This window comes from Lissotriton helveticus, chromosome 4_1, assembly GCF_964261635.1.
Source record: "Lissotriton helveticus chromosome 4_1, aLisHel1.1, whole genome shotgun sequence".
NCBI lineage: Eukaryota > Metazoa > Chordata > Amphibia > Caudata > Salamandridae > Lissotriton > Lissotriton helveticus.
In genome coordinates this window covers 593791098-593808989 of record NC_136063.1, presented here as the reverse complement: position 1 = coordinate 593808989, position 17892 = coordinate 593791098, and the positions used below count along the sequence as shown (strand labels likewise).

Sequence of the window (17892 nt, the reverse complement as noted above, 5' to 3'; positions counted from 1 at the left end):
GGTGCATAGATACGGGTGCACTGGCCAGTGGCTCTGCTTCCTATGCTGCGTAAGGCTGCTGCGCTGTAGGGCCTGCTATGGGGAGCGGGAAGGCCAAGGTTTGTGGCCCCTGGTCCCGTCTGGTCGCGGACGGGCGCAGACGGGCTTGCCTTAGGCACGCCTTCGGCACGCAATCGTCGCGCCCGCTGCGCTCGTCCGCTGCGCCTCCGGTGCATGCACATAGTTATAGGCGATTAGGGGCGTGGCCTCGAGGGGGGCGTGTCCCTCGCCTCGGCGTGGGCAATGGCGCCTATCAGACCTCCTGTGAGCTCTCCTTTCCAGCGCTGGAACCGCTGATGGGGAGGCTTCCAGCAGGGGCTTAGGCAGGTAAAGTGCAAGTAATTTAAGAAACAACACAGTATTACAATTTTTAAAAGATTTTGTGCAAAATGCTAAATGACTCGCTCCCGGCTGTGCCTCAGGAGGGTGGAGGGGATCTGGCGCGCTCGTAGCTCAGCGCTACAGATATACAACCCAGAGGGGGCGTGGCCTCGAGGGGGGCGTGTCCCTCGCTTCGGCGTGGGCAATGGCGCCTATCAGACCTCCTGTGAGCTCTCCTTTCCAGCGCTGGAACCGCTGATGGGGAGGCTTCCAGCAGGGGCTTAGGCAGGTAAAGTGCAAGTAATTTAAGAAACAACACAGTATTACAATTTTTAAAAGATTTTGTGCAAAATGCTAAATGACTCGCTCCCGGCTGTGCCTCAGGAGGGTGGAGGGGATCTGGCGCGCTCGTAGCTCAGCGCTACAGATATACAATCCAGAGGGGGCGTGGCCTCGAGGGGGGCGTGTCCCTCGCCTCGGCGTGGGCAATGGCGCCTATCAGACCTCCTGTGAGCTCTCCTTTCCAGCGCTGGAACCGCTGATGGGGAGGCTTCCAGCAGGGGCTTAGGCAGGTAAAGTGCAAGTAATTTAAGAAACAACACAGTATTACAATTTTTAAAAGATTTTGTGCAAAATGCTAAATGACTCGCTCCCGGCTGTGCCTCAGGAGGGTGGAGGGGATCTGGCGCGCTCGTAGCTCAGCGCTACAGATATACAATCCAGAGGGGGCGTGGCCTCGAGGGGGGCGTGTCCCTCGCTTCGGCGTGGGCAATGGCGCCTATCAGACCTCCTGTGAGCTCTCCTTTCCAGCGCTGGAACCGCTGATGGGGAGGCTTCCAGCAGGGGCTTAGGCAGGTAAAGTGCAAGTAATTTAAGAAACAACACAGTATTAAATTTTTAAAAGATTTTGTGCAAAATGCTAAATGACTCGCTCCCGGCTGTGCCTCAGGAGGGTGGAGGGGATCTACTTTTGTAAATTGGCTATCCACTCAGTTCCCCATGTGCCTAAAATTATTATTTTAAATTGGAAATTCTCAAGCTTAGGAGTGAACTTGGCTAAATCAATCATACCACTACTGGCAGACTATTATCCATGAAAGGGGATTGACTGTCCATTTTAGATACGTTGTGATGGACGGGTTCTGGTATCTGGGAAACCAAATGACTAGCGTTAAGGGAATTTTTATAAAAAAAGAATCTACTGAAATTCTTGGCGGCCCTAATTTAAATGTTGAGCATTCTGCCACTCTTCCTGAAGAGTAGAGCTGCCATTTTCAAAATAATGTAGTTGCCTCCACTAATATACGCACTGCAGAACACATTGTACATGGTCCCAGACAAATATTTTCAGAAAGTGGATAGTGCCTTGACAGGGCACACTGTTTTGGGATGCATGTACACCTACAAACACTTTTACAATGCTGAGGTGAAGCATTTACAATGGGGGTTGGGCGTTAGGGAGAAGGTGTAGCATTGGCAGATCGTCAGAAATATTATTAAGCTTCACAGTTCATATTTATTAATGATTGGATATATGGTACACTACATCAACCATCCATTACCATGGACAGGTGAGCAAAGGAAACAAGGGCCATTTGGGAGCGTATGGCAGATATACACCTACTACACAGCCCACACCACAAGGAAAACTGTCAACCGGTAAATCCAAAATGGGTTGGGAGAACGTAGATAAACGTGAAACCCTACGAACTGGAATATTTGAACACATTCATTGGTTTTTGAAAATGAAACGGTTTTGGCATTTCCATGCTGGGTGCTGTTTGGTTATCAGATGGAATTAAATCCTTCAATGAGCTAAAAGAAGAATTCCTGACTGCTTCGGCCCCCTTACACAAGCATATGCAAGAGCCACTCACATCACTTCGGGAGAAATGGGACAAGCATAGAGGGACAGTTGAGGAACAGGATTGGAACGAGGTGTGCAGGTACCCATGAGGTAGACATGAGTAAAAGCTTTAGACTGGTCCAAGAACGGAGGCAGTGGTTCTGGGGAGGGGAAGATAACACCAAATTGGGGGGGGGAGGAGGAGGAGGAGGAGGGGATAGGGTAGCGCAGATGCACCTGAAGTGAAGCCACAGGCCGTAAACCTAGATTGGTGCATGACTGGAGAAACTGAATTCAGGAATGCTCAAAGAAATTTGAAAAGCTATGGAGCACATGGAAAACCTTTAGAGGTCTAACATGATCAAGAGAAGAGTGTCTAAAACTAACGAAAAGGTTAGAGGGAGAAGTAAAATGTGCTGTTTTTATTCCTGTACGAGCTATAGAATGAGAAAAAATAGTTTTGTTCTTAGGTCCATAATCACTTCTTTAATTTCATTTCGAACCTGAGCAACCAGTAGAATAAGCTGATCAACTTATTGCCTATCAAGATAAAACATAAACTTAACTTGCCCCACTAGATTTGGCACTTTGAGCCCATTTGGGGAATACCTTGCAATAGCAGGATTTCAGAAAGTTGACCAACATGTTGGCCATTTTCATGTATAACGCTGGTTTTGTGTGGTTTAATGAAAACTATTTGATTGTAAACAGCCAGGAAGGGGGATGTATGAGGATTTTAAGGAGTGATTGTTATGTTTATGATGGTAGAGGAGTGTGTACAAGGCTGTAGGGGTTGGAAGGTTGCATATGTTGCGAAAGCTTAACTGCAAATATATTGTGTTAAATAAGAAATAAATACAACTCTAAGGAACTAAACGTCACACATTTCACCAGTTATGTACTTATGAAACTCTACCACCAATAATGATCAATGCATGAATGAGAGGTCATATGTCTACAGTGCGGTGTTCCCCAATAGGTGCTATGACACTGCTTTAGCTACAAACGAGAGGGTGCCACACCAAAATGTTCCAGTGAAAAGACATCTTTTAAAGTGGATGATCAAAAGAAGGTAATTACTTTGAGTCCACATCGGATACAGGAAGGAAGAGGTTCTAATTAAATGGGCAAAGAGGCTCAGAAAAGAGACTATAGGATGAGAAGCTAAGAGGGCATGATGGAACATCTGAAGGAGTGAAAAAATTAGCAATTTACAGCGATTTAAAAGACCATACTTTGCCACCAATAGCCAGTGTAGGTTCACCAGATGGTTGGATACAGAAGTGTTTTGAATGTGGTTACATCAGAGATTTAGACAACAAGAAACCAAGAGCCAAGAAATTTGGGGAGATCCAGATACAGTACCTTACGCTACACAAGGCATTAAGAAATAACAACTTGCATTTGACAATTCAAAGGAAAAAGCTGAATGGCAAAAACAGCATATCTAAATTGAGAAGGACAAAAGCAATTTTGGAACAGAGTCCCTCATCCCACAAACTTGATCAAGTCTCACTAAACTTGGTGAAGAGGCTCAGGGTGGCCAAAACAAGTTCAGAATGTTTGGGCCAGACCAATACATCAGAAGACCTATGTTGCAAGTAGTCAATAGAAACGGTCTGTGTCAATGAAAGTTAAACAAATACACATACATGCATGCACACACACACACACACACACACACACACACACACACACACAGACAACCACTCCAGCGTACACAGATTTCATAAAACCTTGATTGAAAAGTTTATTCTTGGTCCAGGTTCTGTAATGAACAGTGAATATTATGTGCAGTACCCTGCACAATTTCCAGATTCACGTTCATTTGATGCTGAAGCAACCGCAGTGTCTTCTTGTATCAATGTTCTGGAAACTGCTTGTACAGCCTCCATTAACCAAAACACGTCACAGAGTTTCACAACAATGGATACTATGCTTATTTGACCTTTTCAGGGCCATTTTCTCCTGTGGACAAGTTTAATGTAATACTTGACCTTCAGTTGCATTACTGTTCTACACACTATGCAATCCCACGCTAGTCACATGCAATCCTGCAACGTGCAAACACATCTAGCTGAAACATAGGACATCAAACATAGTTGGTGCATTTAAAATTCTATTGGTAAAGGATATTCTTTTTTATGCAACACCACTCTTTTCAACAACCTTGATTTTTTTTATAGTATTCAAGCACAATTCTATTGACTATAGTTTTTGCCATTTTTTGACGGAATTCAAGTTTTGTAGTCATAAAAGTGGGAATGTCATTGGCATTGACTGTTACAACTGAAGGAACTTTATCTCTGTGGTGTGGATATGATACGGTTCTAACTGGAACATTAAATTATTTCAAGGATCACAGTGGGCAGCTTAAGTGTGGCCTGGTTGATGGTCCACAACTCTAAGCAGCACTTATTGCCAAGAGAACCCAGAAAGTGGTATGTCGGGATAAGGCCAGCATGATTACAAGAGATCTCAGGAGGAAACACCATTAGGGAGATAAAGCAAAAAGACTTTTAGTGTTGCTTGTGCCAAGTGATGCTAGACTCTTGAATTAGTAATGTGGACTGTCGCATGGCTCGAAAAATCCACTCACTATGGCAAGCCAGTTTTATTCAGGATGAGCTATTTTTAGGCCCTTCTCACCCTTTATGGGGAGTAGGAAAACAAACTGACTTTTGCTCTTTGTCTCTGAAAGCAGAGCAAATATGACAAGATAACAAGATTTAAAGGCATGTTTATTGCTCACAAAGAGAATGAGCAATAAAGATGACTTTACTGTATGGTGATCCAGGACCAAAAGCCAGAAGAAATTCTTTCATATTCTCTCAAATGCGTGAACTCCAGGCCAAACTGGTGAGGGAGAAATTTACAGACCATGCTATATGCTTGAGAGAATTACACACTTTCCTTAGACTGATGACTTACTGTATGTAAAGCATCCACTACCTACTGCTGCGAGGTTATGTAATTCATCCAAGCTAGGTTTACTTGGATGATTTCTGAAGGAAGACCCTCCCCTCCTTTCTCTAGTAAGGGGGAACTACTTTAATGAAGATGTCACACCTTTCAGAGGCATTATATATCAAGAAGTTGGACTTCAGCTGATCTTCGAATCAGTTCGGCAGGATAGATGGCCTTCTGCCTAAATTATTCGCAATGGGCATTCCTACGAGGTTGCTCTGAAAACTTTGATGTTAACACATGGCAGAAATCTTATAGTAGTGTCACATTTCCATAGATATTACCATACAACACAGTACATGGTGCAACAAATGGGTTGAGTTGTTGTTGACTTCCCATCGAAGATATCGGGCAGAGTAGCTGATCTTAATGTACTTATGAACATCCCAAGATCTGCGTTATAAGTGATCCACATGCCCAAACTAAGAGTGATGGGCATGTGGGGGTAGGTAGCCTGCACCTTGAGGTGAGTACTCCGGTAATCTATCACCTAAAGCAAAAGAGAAAGCTGTCATTTAAAGGGTCATCTTGGGCCACTGCAGACCAGATTGACAATGGCTGCAAATCACAGGAAGACTAGTACTGTGAACGACTAAATGGCTTTTGATCCATTTTGTGAGACTTGGGGGGGGGAAAGGCAAACAATATCACTTTTTATATAGAAGAATCACAGCAGTAGGAAGGCGTTAAGAGCAGTTCTAAGGAATTAGTTCTCGGAGAAAATACCAGGGCAGCTCATGATGGTTCTTTTGATGTTAAAGGCTAAGCAAAGGAAGTTACAACTAAATAAAGAGTCAAGCTGACACAGACAATTGAAGATGCAGCATATATGTGAAAATGGGTTAGTCTAAACACTAAACATGAGAAAACAGGGAATAGTCCAGGGACGGCTTGTCACTAAGTGTTAAAGATACTGCAATCTAATTTTCTTTTATGTGATGAACATACATGATGCCCAGAATAAACGCTGCTAAGGTGAAATGAAAAGGAGACAAAATTGTCTGGTTGTGTTCGATACCCTCTTAACAGAACGGGGCACCCCACTTGGGAAAAAGCGAAACAGTTAAACAAATATTCTTACTGTAATTTATTTTATTTATTTATTTATTTATTCATTCAAAGTTTTATATAGCGCGAACAAGATCCTTACGGATATCAGAGCGCTTCACAGAGACAGGGGTAGGGGTAGGGGCAGCAGGAATGGACAGAGATAATGGGAGCAGTATAATAGTCACTAACATAATAGGATAACAGTAACGTACAGAAAACATAGCAATATACAATCAGGTAAACAAGTAATATAAGACGGCACAAGTCATTGATCCCACTACAGAAGGGTTCAGGTAAACCTTGGATGTGTGGATGGCTTATATCAATTTCTTAGGATAGAGAGAACACTGGGTGGGGGCATCGGGAGGGTGATTCAATAATCCAAAGTGTGTCATATATTGGTCGGTAGTAAGAGAGTAGCGTAGTAGTGTCACCATCAAGTAGGAGTATAGTGCCAAGGACAAGGTGATCAGTGATACAAAGCGATGCAGAGTCTCTGATCCAGCACCTATAAAGTTCAGGAGATCTTGGCCAGAAGGATGGTTTTCACCTCTTTCTTGAAGAGTGCAGTGGAGGAGATAAGCCTGGTTTCAGGAGGGAGCGCATTCCAGATCCTGGGTGCCATTCCTGAGAAGGAGCGCTTGTATGTTTTTTCTTTCTGGAATCTACGAGGTTTCAGGAGTAGATTTTTTGTACTTCTATTGGATCTCGAACCTCCTGATATAGACAACTTTTGAGCCAGGTAGTTGGGTGCATTGTGGTGCACGGCCGAGTGTGTCATAACTGCAATTTTTAGCTGTATTCTGGCTTCAAAAGGCAGCCATTTTAGGGACTTTAAGTCTGGGGATATATGCGAATGTTTTCTTGAGCCAGTAATGAGTCTCGCGGCAGCGTTCAAGGAGGCTCTTAGGGGTGCTGTTGTGGTTAGCGGGAGTCCGCTGAGGGCCACAATACCGTAGTCTATGCGAGGGATGACTAAAGCTTGTACAGCAGTTTGGAAGTCTTCGGCAGGGAGGAAGGGTTTAATTTTCCTCAGTGTGTTGATTTGGAAATTAGCTCCTTTTGTGGCTTTGCTAACGTGCTGCTGCATGTTGAGCTTGGCGTCGAGTGTGATGCCTAGGGATTTCGCAGAGTCCACGATGGTAGGTTGGACATTGAATGCTGTTAGGTTATTGAGCCAGGTTTGGGTGGTGGAAATTTTCGCCGGGGGTGAGATGAGTAGGAACTCAGTTTTCAGAGCATTTAGTTTGAGGTGATTATCGGCCAGCCAAGATTGAGTGTTAATAAGTGTGGAATTCAGAAGTTTGATATCTTCCGGGGATTGTAGCTTTAGGTAAAGTTGTGTGTCGTCGGCGTACATATAGAATTGAACATTGGATGCTTGGAGCAAGGTGGCGAGCGGTTCCATGACGAGGTTGAACAGTGTGGGGGAGAGGGAGGATCCTTGTGGAACACCTAGATCTGCAGGCACAGGTGTAGATAGCACATTGTCGATCTTGAACTCCTGAGACCGGTTATGAAGGAAGGACGAAAACCATTTGAGAACAGTTCCCGATAGACCCATTCTAGTGCTTAGCAGCTCCAGTAAGTTCTCATGTTTGACCGTGTCAAATGCTGAAGAGAGGTCAAGAAGGATGAGGAGGCAAGACTCATTGCGATCAAGGATTTGGAGGGCGTCATCAATTATGTGTGTCATAGCTGTTTCCGTGCTATGTTTCGCTCGGAAGCCTGATTGAGGAGGGTTGAGGAGGTCAAATTGGTCAATGTGTTTTGTTAGTTGGAGTTGGACACATTTCTCAAGCAGTTTGGCCAGGGTGGGGATATTGGTGATGGGACGGTAATTGTTTAGGTCAGACGGGTCAGCTGTAGGTTTCTTGAGTATAGGCGTGACTTGCCCCATCTTGAGGGAGTCTGGAATGAGGCCTTGTTGAAGGGAGCTGTTGATGATTTTGGTCCAAAGAGGGAGGAGCAAGGGGATGAAGTCTTTTACAGCATTAGCAGGTAGGGGGTCTATGAGGTGATTAGAGGGCTTCAAGGTGCAGAGCAGTTTGTGTATTGCTTCCTCCGAGTAGGTGTCGAAGTACAGCCATGATGCCTTGTTTTTAGGTTGGGAGTTAGACATTCTGGTGTGGTTGGGGAATCGGCTTACATCCATGATGAGGTCATTTCTTATGTTGTCAGTCTTTAGCTTAAAGAAAGCAGAGAAGGCTTCACAGTGTGGGGTGTCGCTTCTTGTGCTGTTTGATTGTAAGGGTTGTGTCTTTGTTTGAGTCTTGATTAGTTCGAACAGCTTTCTTGGCCTGTTTTTTGCTTGGTCCAACTGGCGGCTAAAGTAGTCCGACTTTGTGCGCTTTATTTTCCTGAAGTAGGCATTTCTCTTGTTCTTAAGCGTTTTGAGATGCAGTGATGAAGGGTCAGATCTCCAGGTACGCTCTGCCATTCGCATAGTACGCCTGTCGTCATTGAGTCTGCCGTCATACCAGGGGTTAGAAGTTTTGGTGTAGACTCTCTTCAGTTGCAATGGGGCGACTTCATTGACTATTGTATTCATAGAGTCATGGTAGTGGTCGGTCAGTGATTGAACATCCGAGGCACCTGAAGGGGGAAGGAGGAGATTGCCGATGTGGGGAGGCAGGGTAGTGGGGTTAAGATTCTTCATGTCCCTTTTCCAGGTTTTGGATTTGGTTGGTGAGCCAGGTTAGGTTTAACTTTTTCGTTGATAAAGAAGGAGATAATGTGGTGATCTGACCAGTCGCAGGGTTGGATCGCCTCCAGTTGGGTAGAGTCCTCTTTGGCGATGATGAGATCGAGTATCGAGCCTTTGTCGTGTGTTGGTCTATCGCATATTTGGGTGAGGTCAAGCGCATTAAGGAAAGTTTTGAGACTATTCACCACTGTGTCTTTCTGATCGTTCCAGTGGAGACTGAAGTCACCCAGGTAGACTTGGGTGGTCTGCCGACCGGCATTGGATGTGATCGTGTCCATGAGTTGTTGGGTGAATATGAGGTTGTCACCAGGCGGGTGATAGATGAGATGTAAAGCACAAACTTGTTTGCCCTCGCTGGTGATGTCGAGGCAGAGGAGTTCACAGGAAGTAAGGGAGGGGGAGGTGGCTTTAGTAACGGAGAGGTTGCTCCTAAAAATGCATGCAATACCCCCGCCTGTCTTGCGAGGCCTGTCCAGTCTAATGATGTAAGCACGTTTCAGTCAGAATGGCTAGGTCCAGATCCATTGCTGAGACGAGATCAGCGATGTCGGAGGAGTGTCTCTGGGCCGATCTGCAGTTGAGTAGGATGCATTTGAGTTTGGGAGTGAGAAGGGTGGTCGAGCCTTCTAGTGTGAGGGGGACTTTTCTGAGGTTGTTAGGGACGGAACCTCTGTTGCTAAGGGTTGGGAGCCTCAGAGGATTTGTGAGAATTGTGGGTATGGGGATGTGTGTGTCGGATATGTGTTTTACCGGACCTGGGCCATAAGAGCGTAGGAGGGTGCATAGGTCGCGGTCCGACAGTGAGGTGAGGACACGACGGGGGCGGTGGGAGTTATTGCGAACGGGGTAGTCGGCCAGCGCGGGGGTCGTTGGAGGCGAGGGTATGTAGGGAGGGTGCGTCGTTTGTAGGGTAGTGGGATGGTGGGAGGTAGACTGGGCTGTGAGAAGAGAAGGTCTTTGATTGCGTGGAGATCTTTTTTGACTTGTAGGAGATCCTCTTTGACTTGTTGGAGGGTGGATAAAGTCAGGTCAGGAGGTGGATTGGAGATGGGGTTGGTGGTGAGAGCTATTGGTGAATGGTTGAGTAGTGGGCAGGAAAGCGCGCAGGGTATCGAGGGGGGGGATATGCTAGCGTTGTTGGAAGGTTCTACGGTGATAGTGAGTGGGATGGCATTCAAAGTGTGGGCGGGTTTGTGGGCAAGGGGTGTGGGTGAAGTAGGGGGAGGGTGGGAGGCATAGGTAGTGACGATAGTGGGAGACGGTGCCGGTGAGTTGAAGAGTGAGTGAAGGCTGAAGACAGTGGGGGAGACAGGAAGGTAGTGGGGGCTGAGAATAGGAGGGGAGAGAGAGGGGGATGCTAAGGTAAGGGAGGCGGTATGTTCTGTGGGACTGGTTGGGAGGATGAGAGTGTCGTGAGTGAGAGTGGGGAGGGAGAGGGATCTGCCGTGGAGGGAGAGGGATCTGCCGTGGGGGGGATGGAAGGGGGGGATAAACTCCGGACGGTGGTGTGTTCAGATGGTGGCGTGTTGTGGGTGGGAGTTGTTATGTCAGGGGGGAGAGGGATGGGAGCGGTACGAGTGGGGGTCAAAGGGGTAGTGTTAGAGGGGCGGCTAGAATATGAGGTGGAGAGATTTGTGACTGCGCTTGGGGAGTGTGGGGCGGTAACAGCAGGTGGGCGATTGACTAGGGTGCTGGGGGTAGAGGTGAGGTGCGTGTGGATCCGACGCTGAGCTATGTTAGAAGTGTTGTGGGTGGGGGCTGCGACGTCAGGGGTGATAGTGCTGGTGGAGTTCTGGGTGGAGGTCCACAGCTTGGAGAGGTGCTCTTTGAACTTGGGGAACAGGTTGTCTAGTAGTTCCAGGTTCTTGTCCGTGGATTGAATTAGGACAATCCCGTTATTGTAGATAGTAATGGTAGTTCTGCCAGGGAAGAGTTGGGAAGGTGTGATAGAGAGAGTTAGGCCATGCGTTGTTTTCCTGGTGGTGGAGACGGTGAGTATGGTTAGGAACGCTTTTCTCCATTGGGCTCTGCGTGAGGTGTGGAAGATGATATCAGTGTTCAGGGCTCCATTGCCCGGTGAGAAGTAGGTGTCGGCAAAGGGTGTTTCAGGGTGCGACCTCAAGAAGTTATGTTTAAAGCGTTTAGCGGCTTTTTTGGTGAGAGTGGAAGGGTAGTTGATTCTAAATGTGTGCTTACCGATGAGATCCATGTTAGGATGGCTGTAACGTTGGGTGTAGGAGAAAAGACGGCAATAAAACTGTCAGCCGTTCGTTACAGGGCATAGGAGTGACACTAGTGAGTGGCCAAAAGTAGCCAAAAATATAAGAGGTAGCAGTCGGTGCAATCCAGGAACAAACAGTGCGTAGGTGCAGCTTACACAATGTACACTATATGTGAGGTAGCCATCAACTTACACCATGTACAAAATATGAGAGGTAGAACCGGTTAGGTGGAGCCAAATTTACACATCATAATGTAAGAAGTAGCAGCGGTGTAAACTAGGTGTAGAAAGTGGCTGGGTGCAGCTTACATGACTAAACGAAGTAAATGAGGTAGTAATAATCAGTGCAACATAGTGGTAAAGTGAGATGGAAGTAGCTTACAATAATGAACCAAATAAATGAGGTAGCGAACAGTGAATGATAGGGATAAAGGTGAGAAAGGTGCAGCTTACAACATATACAGTATACAAATAGGGCTAAACTGCTAATGCATTACTGGATCCAATATAGGTGCAAACAAATTACTGCAATAACAAGTATGACACTAGTGAGCAGCCGGTAGAATATGAGGTAGCAATCAGTGCACTGTCGGTGAGGAAAAGTGAAAATGGGTGTAGGTTACATAAAATGTAGAGTACCAATAGTAATATAATACTGCAGTAAAAGGCAGACACTTAAGCACACCAAGAACACCAGGTTACATAAAGTGTAAAATACAATAGTAATATAATGCTGCAGTAAAAGGCAGACACTTAAGCACACAAAGATTTAAATACAGAGCTATGTAGAGTCTGTGGTGCCGATAGTAAATAATGGTCAGAAAGACTAGTCCATGATGGCCGCCAAAGAGAGAAAGAGTAGTCTAAAAATGGCCGCCAAGTAGGGAGGATAGAGTCATTAGTCCTCTTTTAGTTGTTGCTGTTTTCATAGCAGGGCAGAGCAGTTTCAGATTCTATTCCGGCTGACTCAGGGTCCTGCATTCCATGGGGAGTCTTATCTCAGTTTTGTTATCTAAAGTGGAGCTGCTGAGGGGCCTCGTGGGTTCAGGCGGTACAGGGGGGGATTGAGTGCTCAGTTTATGGCCCCGGCCATTTTAAACAAAAGAGGTTTTTTCAAAATGAATGAATAAGAAAAAAGAAAAACGAGTGGGGCAAAATAAGTAACTAATCCAGCAAAAACGATTGGGGCACAGTAAATACCTTTATCAGCCTTCACTTCAGCATGCGTTCTGCAAACCCAGCCCCAGGGGCAAATACGATCTTTTTTTGCCAGCGTTTGTATGCTTGTTTTCTTTTATTTAGCACGTTTCCAGGGGGGCGGAGGGGCGATGCTAATAGATTCCTTGCTTCCGTGTTCAGTCACAGCGTGCTCATTCCAAGGACCGCTGTGCCGTGCACTGGCCGACCCGCTGCCCTACTCCTCCATCCAGCCCCGAAGCCCTAGGATGCTCCGTTGCCATACAATCCCTCCAGCTCACTGCAAGCATGCAGACCGACGGGAGAGGGGGGTCGGGTGCACCTCTGCTGCGATCCGCCCAGCCCCCGACCTCCACCGCAGGGGACAGCCTCCGCGGTCTCTGTGGCGCTTTGCAGCCCTCTGTAGCGCTTCGCGCCGGGACTCTCGGAGGTCAGAGGCTCCCAACCGCTCCGCTCTGTTTCGCGGCGCCCCCAAGCAGCAGCAGGCAGCGCCTCACAATGCCACCCTCTGTAGCGCCTCACAGTGTCTCCCGCAATGCGCCCACAAGCCTTAGCAGGCAGCGCCTCACCATTCCTCGAGGCTGCACACTCCAGGCTGCACGTCAGTGACTGCGACCCCGGTGGTCAGTCTCCAGGCGTCCTCCCCGCGACCGGCGTTCTCGAGCAGTGGCGGGCAGCGCTTCCCATCTGACCCCGGCTTGCCCGGTCGATGCTGCCGCCCCAGCAGGCAGTCTCCTGGTGCTCACGGGCCGATCCTCACGTCGTGCAGTCACGCCAACATCCGCAGCAGGCACTCACTCCACCACCGTCCAGGAGTCCGCCGAAGCTCCGGAGAGAATTGCAGGGGTCCAGTCGCCAGAAGTTACAGGTACGTGAAAAACAGACGATAAATCCAGTTCCTTTTTCAATCCAGTTACTTGATGTAAAACCAGTTACTCGTCATACTCCAGTTACTTGTTTTTATGTTCAAAGATGCGTGCTATCCGGGATAATTCCATGTACAGGGATCCCCAGCACTAGGAGCTCCGGACTAGAGCTCCTACCAGGCGGCCATCTTGGATACCTTTTTGCGTGGCGTAATGATTCCCGGTCCTCGTTCCTGGTTCTAAAATGGTAGGCAAACCATAAAACTCTCTCACTCCAAATGTAGATCTTGGTTTTCTCCTCATCTAAGGATACTGTATTCTGGAGAGCTTTCAGTGTGGTACACCAGAGCCAAGCATTAAGGACAGATTTAAACTGGTCTACCAAAGAATTCCCTAGCCCAGTGACCTCGGGATCAAGAGTGAGATAGCTTTGCAACAGTACAGTACACACAATCCCACGCATGAACCATGTTTCAAACATAAAACAATTAATGAAGCCCATGTTTGTTACTTCAGTTGAACAAATTACATAAGTTGAATTACACAATACTATGAGAACAATGGCAGGCAGGAGAGTCTCTCTTTCTGGGCAAAGGAGAATTGGCTCCCTCAAAGGTGAACAATATACCTTACAAAATAAGAGGGTATTGTTAAGCAGATAGTAGTCTTGCACTTACTTTTCTAACTTACATTTTCTGTGTTTTAATTACCGGTCTTGTTTTTTGGCTTTAGTACCCAACATCATATACGGAGATAAACTAGGAGAACAAAATAAAAGTGGCAAACAAATACGCCAGTTGGAAATAACAGGCATAAAAATACTACTATACCTCAAAATACAACAATCAGAATTCTTAAGACACTGTTACACCAATCTAGGTATTCATGCAAGAAAACAGTGCAGCGACACCCCTTACTGGTATTAGTGTAAGGATATATAGAAAACATAGGATTGGCTCGGTAAATAAGCCTGCTTAAGTTACTAGGTCAAGAATACCAGCACTTATGCAAAGAACCGATGCGCATAAGTGACTGCTACAAACAAAACCTGCTCAACTGCATCACATATTGTCGAGCGCTAGTTAAGCATAACATGTAGCAGTGCTTTTAAATGCAGGGTTTATCTTCGTTTCCTGTGGGCGCATTTTTACAAATCTGTTTTCTCTAGGCTTGTGTATGTAATCTTGTAGGTGGCATAGATTGTTCATGTATTCGGTATTGCCCCATATCTGCTGGTGGGGGCAGACGGGTGCGGTTATGCTTCTTATGGGCTTCTCTTTTGAGACTTTCCCTCCGTGGGGAAAAAATTAGTTCACGTGCTAATGTATAAAATATACAAATTCTAAAGCATCTGGGGTACAAGGAAGTATTTACGCTGCGTCAAGCTGCCTGATCTCTCGTAGAATTTGCATTTTATTTTCCCAGGCTGTCTTTTGGCTTTATGGCAACATTGTACACACTGCGATCTTGTGGGCAGCACAGTTCTGCTTCTATCACTTGTACAGCCAACTTCAGGACCATCTCAGATTTGTTTTCTGAATATCTTTTATGCTGTTCATTTAGTAGCACCCCTCTTTTTTTGTGGACATCCTTATACACTGCTGCGATTCAGGAAGCCTGTAGGCAAATTAGTGTCATTGAGGTGGAATTTGAAGTGTATGTTTAGAATACAATTCTATAGCAGATCCTAACTTTGGGTCTGTCTCCCTGGGCACCGGATTTGCTGTGTCTCCAGCTCCAAATATGTGCTCGGGAAAAACTTCAAGTTTTTTTTAAATTTTGTTTGTGGATCCTTTAGTTCATTGTTGAATGTTGTATTCACATATATCTTCCGTATCAGTTCAAATTCTTCATATTTCTATTAACGTTACAAATCCCATATCCCGATGCATTTTGGTGCCATGCGCCTTTCTCAAGGGACCAATCGGTGTTTGTCCGGACGGAATTCCGCTGATCTCCGCGTAAGGGTCCAGTTCCAATCTTCGTGCTGACGTCAGCACGAAGATATATAGAATTCGAAATATGAAGAATTTGAATTGATGTGGAAGATAGATGTGAATACAACACTTGGTTATGAACTAAAGGATCCACAAATAGAATCCTAAGAAGCTTGGGGTTTGTCTTGAGCATATATTTATTTGGAGCTGGAGACACAGCGAGTCTGGTGCCCAGGGAGACAGACCTAAAGTTAGGATCTGCTATAGACGATATTTAATTGACACTCCTGAGTGGGGAGTGATACCCAGGAGCACAGGAAACTATAAACTCACAATTGATTCACACGCAGTGCTCGAACTATAATAATTTTAGAATACAATTCTGCCATATTTTCAGAATACATTCTGGTAATGGATTTACTTCAGAAATTGTTTGCATTCTGTGCCAAATCGATGGCTGTATTGTCTGAATGCTACTTTGCCCATAATCACATTGCTCATATTCACCCAACAACTCATGGACATGATCACTTCCAATGCCGGTCGGCAGACCACCCAAGTCTACCTGGGTGACTTCAATCTCCACTGGAATGATCAGAAAGACACAGTGGTGAATAGTCTCAAAACTTTCCTTAATGCGCTTGACCTCACCCAAATATGCGATAGACCAACACACGACAAAGGCGCGATACTTGATCTCATCATTGCCAAAGAGAATTCTACACAACTGGAGACGATTCTACCCTGCGACTGGTCAGATCACCACATTATCACCTTCTCTATCAATGAAAAAGTTAAACCTAACCCAGCTCAACCAATCAAATCCAAAACATGGAAAAGGGACATGAAGAATCTCAACCCCTCTACTCTGCCTCCCCACGTCGGCAATCTCCTCCTTCCCCCTTCAGGTGCCTCGGATGTTCAATCACTGACTGACCACTACCTTGAATCTATGAATACATTAGTCAATGAAGTCGCCCCACTGCAACTGAAGAGTCTCCACCAAAACTTCTAACCCCTGGTATGACGACAGACTCAATGACGACAGGCGTTCGATGCGAATGGCAGAGCGCACCTGGAGAGCGGACCCTTCAGCACTGCACCTCAAAAGGCTTAAAAACAAGAGAAATGCCTACTTCAGGAAAATAAAGCGCACAAAGTTGGACTTCTTCAGCCGCCAGCTGGACCAAGCAAAAAACAGGCCAAGAAAACTGTTCGAACTAATCAAGACCCAAACAAAGGCACAACCCTTACAATCAAATAGCACAACAAGCGACTCCCCACACTGTGAAGACTTCTCTGCTTTCTTTAAGCTAAAGACTGACAACATAAGAAATTACCTCATCATGGATGTAAGCCGATTCCCCAACCACACCAGAATGGCTAACACTCAACCCAAAAACATGGCATCTTGGCTGTACTTCGATACCTACTCGGAAGAAACAATACACAATCTGCTCTGCACCTTGAAGCCCTCTAATCACCTCACAGACCCTCTACCTGCTAATGCTGTAAAAGACTTCATCCCCTTGCTCCTCCCTCTCTGGACCAAAATCATCAACTGCTCCCTGCAACAAGGCCTCATTCCAGACTCCCTCAAGGTGGGGCAAGTCAGGCCTATACTCAAGAAACCTACAGCTGATCCGTCTGACCTAAACAATTACCGGCCCATCACCAATATCCCCACCCTGGCCAAACTGCTGGAGAAATGTGTCCAACTCCAACTAACAAGACACATTGACCAATTTGACCTCCTCAACTCATCAATCAGGCTTTCGAGCGAAACATAGTACGGAAACAGCTATGACACACATAATTGATGACGCCCTCCAAATTCTTGATCGCAATGAGTCCTGCCCCCTCATCCTTCTTGACCTCTCGTCAGCATTTGACACGGTCAAACATGAGAACTTGCTGGAGCTGCTAAGCACTAGAATGGGACTATCGGGACCGGTTCTCAAATGGTTTTCGTCCTTCCTTCACAACCGGTCTCAGAAGTTCAAGATCGACAATGTGCTATCTTCACCTGTGCCTGCAGATCTAGGTGTTCCACAAGCATCCTCCATCTCCCCCACATTGTTCAACCTCGTCATGGAACCGCTCGCCACCTTGCTCCAAGCTTCTAATGTCCAATTTCATATGTACGCCGACGACACACAACTATACCTAAAGCTTCAATCCCCGGAAGATATCAAACTTCTGAATTCCACGCTTATTAACACTCAATCTTGGCTGGCCGATAATCACCTCAAACTAAATGCTCTGAAAACTGAGTTCCTTCTGATCTCACCCCCGGCGAAAATTTCAACCACCCAAACATGGCTCAACAACCTAACAGCACTCAATGTCCAACCCACCATCGTGGACTCAGCGAAATCCCTAGGCATCACACTGGATGCCAAGCTCAACATGCAGCAGCACGTCAGCAAAGCCACAAAATCAGCTAATTTCCAAATCAACACACTGAGGAAAATTAAACCCTTCCTTCCTGCTGAAGACTTCCAAACTGCTGTACAAGCGTTAGTCATCCCTCGAATAGACTACGGAATTGTGGCCCTCAGCGGACTCCCGCTATCCACAACAGCACCCTTAAGAGCCTCCCTGAACGCTGCCGCAAGACTCATTACTGGCTCAAGAAAACATTCGCATATTTCCCCAGACTTAAAGTCCCTAAAATGGCTGCCTTTTGAAGCCAGAATACAACTAAAAATTGCAGTTATGACACACGCGGCAGTGCACCA

At 46.1% G+C, this 17892-nt stretch overlaps 1 protein-coding gene across 2 annotated transcripts in view; it reads right to left on the bottom strand.

The window, feature by feature from the left end:
- Positions 1–17892, bottom strand: part of ARMC1 (armadillo repeat containing 1) — a 185848-nt gene that overhangs the window by 101509 nt on the left and 66447 nt on the right. The window lies entirely within an intron of this gene.